A 5,494-nucleotide genomic window follows, 5' to 3' on the forward strand; every position below is an offset into this window, starting at 1 on the left:
ATAACAAGAATCACCATTTTCGAGTAACTGTGATGGACAACAGTACTTACCTTTGTTTATCCGTTGTTTGAGTACTTACTTCTTTTGTGCTGTTTTTGGTACAAGTCTTTAAAACATTGATATTTCCTCACAAATATGTCATTAAAATAGTAACAACATTCAATATACCTAAACAGGCATATTTATATAAAAAATAACACAAGTACTCTTACTTGTTTCGAAGGACCATTAGACGCGTTTACATAGGGTTTGTTGCAAGCTTATTTCTCCGTCCGTGATGTTGCAAAAGATGCCAATGGTGCTTAACAATTTACAAAATGATCCCCTCTAAATATTTGAAGATCACTGCATCGAAATTATCGCCAAATTAACAAGCTAGAGCCTCGTCAAAAATGCTATGTAAACCGGGTTATTGACCTCGCTTCCAGCTCTAGCTTTCGTGATATAGAGATGGGATATAGAAAGGTAATTTTGGAATAAAGCCTCAGCTGTTCAGTTTCCGAGCCCTCATCGAATGTTCATGCTTTTTCTAATTTCAATAAACCTAACAATAATCTTGAAGATTACGTATTTGAAAATTCTGCTGTCTTCCAAAAAACGACAAACAGCATACTTGGACATCATAGGACATTCTCAGCACTAGAGCCGCCACTTTTTAATTGAATCACTCGTGTGCGTAGGAAAGTGGTAGGAAGTTAGCGTACACAGGTCTCGCGGGTTTTAACCCTATTCCTGGCGGGGGGGGGGCCTCAGGAGCCCCCCCCCTGAGGTTTTTTGGTTATTTCTCCCAAACGCGTTGAGCTAGGAAGCTCAAATTTGCTGACTTTTCCTAAAAGGCTTCTACGCAACATGTCTGAAAATTTTAAGTTGATCTGACCTCAGGTCAGGTCACCAGAGGCGGTTTGGTGACCCTACCTCAAAAAAGTTTGCAATCACGCCAGAGCTAGATTTTTTGACCGATCAATTTCTTCTCTTCAGGCTTTAGTTAGGGTAACAGTATGTGCAATTTGTATATCTCGGAATTTTGATATCGGTGACCTAAGGTCAGGTCAGTTTCGCGACCTCCCCATTATAAGTCAATGGGGGAAAAATCAACTCCCTGTTTTTACCACTAAAACGGGTCGAAATGGCCCCATATACCATACATGACTTCATATACGATCAACCTTCACTACCTTGAGGTCTGTTTTGCTGTTGGGCAGCTGTGAGGTCATGTGACGTCATCAAAGGTCACCAAAGGTTTTTGGCCAATAACTCCGTACAGGAACAAGATACAGACGCGTGAATGGTCTCATTGTGTTCAGCTCGTCAAGACGCATCGAATGATATACATGATGACCTCGAGGTCACGTGACCTGAGGTCAACCTTTGACCTTGACCTTTCGAGGTCAACATATATATCATTCGATGCGGATTGACGAGAGGATCACGATGATGCCCTTAGTTTGTTCCTATCTTGACTAATTCGAAAGTTATTCGAGAAAAACTCTCTCCATATCTAGCGTCGCCATTTTGACTTTTTCGACCCCTGTGACGTCATCTTTGACCTGACCTGAAAATGACCTTAGTAAAAATTGTAGATCTTGACCGTGCGTATCCGATGCCGTTTACCGTTTGTCGCTATCTTGCTTCGTTCTCGAGATCTCAGGGGGGGGGCCGAATCGGCCCCCCCCCGCCAGTTTCTTGTCCCGGCGGAGCCCGCCAGGAATAGGGTTAAGGGTAGGTCAGGGTTACTTTTACAGGGGGCATTCCACGATGTACCACTTTTTTCCAATTTGACACCCTCATCTCTCGGAATTTGACGAGAATTGGTCTCAGGGGTAATCAGGGGGTAATCCACCTGTGACAATTTCAGGCTTATCAGATCAGCCTATTTTTTTAGTTATGGTGTACCCAGCAAACAATTTGCCGTTGTTACAGCGTCGTTTAACCCTCGCCCGTATTGGTGTTTTTCCAGCCGCGAACGTATAAGAGGGGGGGGGGAGGTCCGTTGGACCCCCCCTTGCCGTTTCGCCCCTGATTGAGCTAGAGCTTCGCGGAAAAAACGAGCGTGTTGCCCGTGACGAGAGGACGCCGATGATACCTAATTCTAAGGTCCTAGGTCATTGGTTGACCTTGCAGGTCAGGTCAATGACCCAAAAGTCGGAAAATCGGGACCTGTTAGAACGTCGTAAAGTGTGGCTGCTATGTAGTTTTTCCGGGCGCTGATCACGAATATCATGTTAGTTTTGATCACAGATGATGTCTTTATGCATTTAGTCGAGGTCGGGTCAGGTCAGGTCAGGTCAACCAGTAGGGGTCCTGCCGGGTATTCCTAGTAGGTGTCAACCGCCTCTGACAGCTTCGTAACATGTTACGAAGGCACCAAAACTACTTCGTAAATGTTCATATGGTTGCTAAATTCGAATTCAGCTCCAAAAACTGGCCTAGAAACATGTAAAACTCGAAAAAGTGAACCGAGGTCACCAAAGGTCAATGACCTGACCTGACCTTCAGGTGACCTTGACACCCACCCTAATGCATGGGGGCAACATCATATCACATGTTTGAACGCTTGAAACCACGAAAAGACTGCAAACGCGTGGCTAATGCGAGCCGACATACGCCGAATCGCGATTCCGGCCAAACATGGTCTCGAAAAGTAGGTCACAGGTCAAAGGTCATTGGGGTCAGGGTCATGAAATTTTCAGGGTAGGTGTAAAATTGATTAACGCGAGGGTACTGAAAGTTTCGTCGCGATCGGCCGCTTTTTACGCGAGTTATTCGCGAAAAACCATGGGGGGTCCGTTCGACCCCCCCCCCCCTATACGGGCGAGGGTTAAACGTTGTCAAATCGTTACCACAACGTTCCAATTTATCGTTGTGACAACGAAATTTTGTAGACTCCAGACAACAGCGTGACAACGTCATCCGACCATGCATTTGAATGTCATCACAACGAATTTCTGTAACGTGGCCGTGACGTCCCAAAATCGTTCTTACAACGTCCCGCCAACGTTATGAAATGTTTTCTGTAACGTGCCAACGGTGTTTCTGGAACGTTGTCACCACGTTTCCACAACGTGACTACAACGAGTATATAGAACGCTTTGGCAACGTCTCTGCGACGTTTCTGAACGTTTTTATCACGTGCGCACCACGTTGTCGCTACTTCGTATTGCCGTCCCTGCGACCCTGAGTAAACGATTTTCGCAACGTCCTCTCAACGTGTTCGCAACATACTCAGAATGTGTTTCCGACGCTCTCTTCCCGTTCTCTAGACTTGTAAAAAAGGCATGTAATGTAAGAAGTGTATATTTCAGTACATCACACAGGTCAATTTACAACAACAACAAAAAAAAAAACGACAGCGGTGGCATCGGTGATGGGGCATGGGGCCCAGGGGCGCCCCCATGGGGGCGTGGGACGGAATTGGGTTCTACCGGATTTAGCGCTAGCCGTTAGCACGCCAGAACTGGTGGAAGTTCACTTCTTCACTAACCCTCGCTCAGGGGCGGCGGATTCGGGGGGGGGGGCAGGGGGGCAGCTGCCCGCCCCCGGCAAACTCGTGGGGGGGGGGGCAAAAGTATCTTTTTGCCCCCCCCCCATACCTAATTTGTGACAAAGCTTAGACAAGAAACCATGTAGGTACCTGATTATTCTGTTCGATCATCTGAAGATGTAACCAGATGCCCATATACTTTATCATACGTTGCCTTTCTTAAATGGCAAGCGTTCACGTTCAATTGAAGTTTTCCTCTCTTCAACCTAGTTTTGGAGGCATTATAAGCGTCAACGTGACGCAGCGGAAACCCAGGCCTTCAGTGACCGCTTATCAGGGGCGACGGATACGGGGTGGCAAAGGAGGCATCGTTCCCTAAGAAACTTTTGGAGGAGGGGCAAACGTATATTCTTGCCCCTCCATAATTTGTGCCCTAAACATGAGGAAAATTTCCATAACCTGATATTGCAGCTATGCACTCCTACAGTTTGTCCAACGGTGCCTTTGAATATGTGTAAATGCTAACCATTTCCGCTTTATATCATTTTGTTTTTGTCTTTTCAGATTCGATTTCTAGATGTGTGCAAGAGACGTAACTCATACCTTCAGTGGTCGTTTGCCTCTATTTTGTACCTGCATAAATGCCAAATCGCAAGCGAGCGGAGACGGAAGGGCTAGCCATTCGCTTGCGGGTATACCCGCAAGCGAATATAGTCCTAACTATAGTAAGGACTGATGAGCGCTCATAATAAGCCACTGGCCCCTGATTTTTTCGAGCGCAATGGTTTCCAGCGCATAAAATATGTCCGTGAAGTTAGCGTCAGCAACAGCAACGAATACAGCGTCGGATTCAGAATCCGGCTTAAAAACTGTCAGCAGGTCAATTGGGGGACGGGGAACACGAATATGACATTTATTTTGCCCTAGCTCCCTTTCTTCATCCCTTAACCGTCCCTTAAAGGACGGGGCGCGTCAAAAGTGCCCCAAGGCTTCGTCTGATCGCCAAAATAATGGTCGCAATCGATTCCTCGGGTCAATATCTAACCTCAGTCGAAGGTTCCAGACATGTGGCTCCTATCCCTCATCCCTTAATCGTCCCTTAAAGGACGGGACGCGTCAAAAGTGCCCCAAGGCTTCGTCTGATCGCCAAAATAATGGTCGCAATCGATTCCTTGGGTCAATATCTAACCTCAATCGAAGGTTCCAGACCTGTGCCTCCTATCCCTCATCCCTTAATCGTCCCTTAAAGGACGGGGCGCGTCAAAAGTGCCCCAAGGCTTCGTCTAATCGCCAAAATAATGGTCGCAATCGATTCCTTGGGTCAATATCTAACCTCAGTCGAAGGTTCCAGACCTGTGCCTCCTATCCCTCATCCCTTAATCGTCCCTTAAAGGACGGGGCGCGTCAAAAGTGCCCCAAGGCTTCGTCTGATCGCCAAAATAATGGTCGCAATCGATTCCTTGGGTCAATATCTAACCTCAGTCGCAGGTTCCAGACCTGTTGCCACTATCTCTCATCCCTTAATCGTCCCTTAAAGGACAGGGCGCGTCAAAAGTGCCCCAAGGCTTCGTCTGATCGCCAAAATAATGGTCGCAATCGATTCCTCGGGTCAATATCTAACCTCAGTCGGAGGTTTCAGACCTGTGGCTCCTATCCCTCATCCCTTAATCGTCCCTTAAAGGACGGGGCGCGTCAAAAGTGCCCCAAGGCTTCGTCTGATCGCCAAAATAATGGTCGCAATCGATTCCTCGGGTCAATATCTAACCTCAGTCGAAGGTTCCAGACCTGTGGCTCCTATCCCTCATCCCTTAAGCGTCCCTTAAAGGACGGGGCGCGTCAAAAGTGCCCCAAGGCTTCGTCTGATCGCCAAAATAATGGTCGCAATCGATTCCTCGGGTCAATATCTAACCTCAGCCGAAGGTTCCAGACCTGTGCCACCTATCCCTCATCCCTTAATCGTCCCTTAAAGGACGGGGCGCGTCAAAAGTGCCCCAAGGCTTCGTCTGATAGCTA

The sequence above is a fragment of the Amphibalanus amphitrite genome, unplaced genomic scaffold (assembly GCF_019059575.1).
Source record: "Amphibalanus amphitrite isolate SeventyFive unplaced genomic scaffold, NRLGWU_Aamphi_draft 000480F_arrow, whole genome shotgun sequence".
Classification (NCBI taxonomy): domain Eukaryota; kingdom Metazoa; phylum Arthropoda; class Thecostraca; order Balanomorpha; family Balanidae; genus Amphibalanus; species Amphibalanus amphitrite.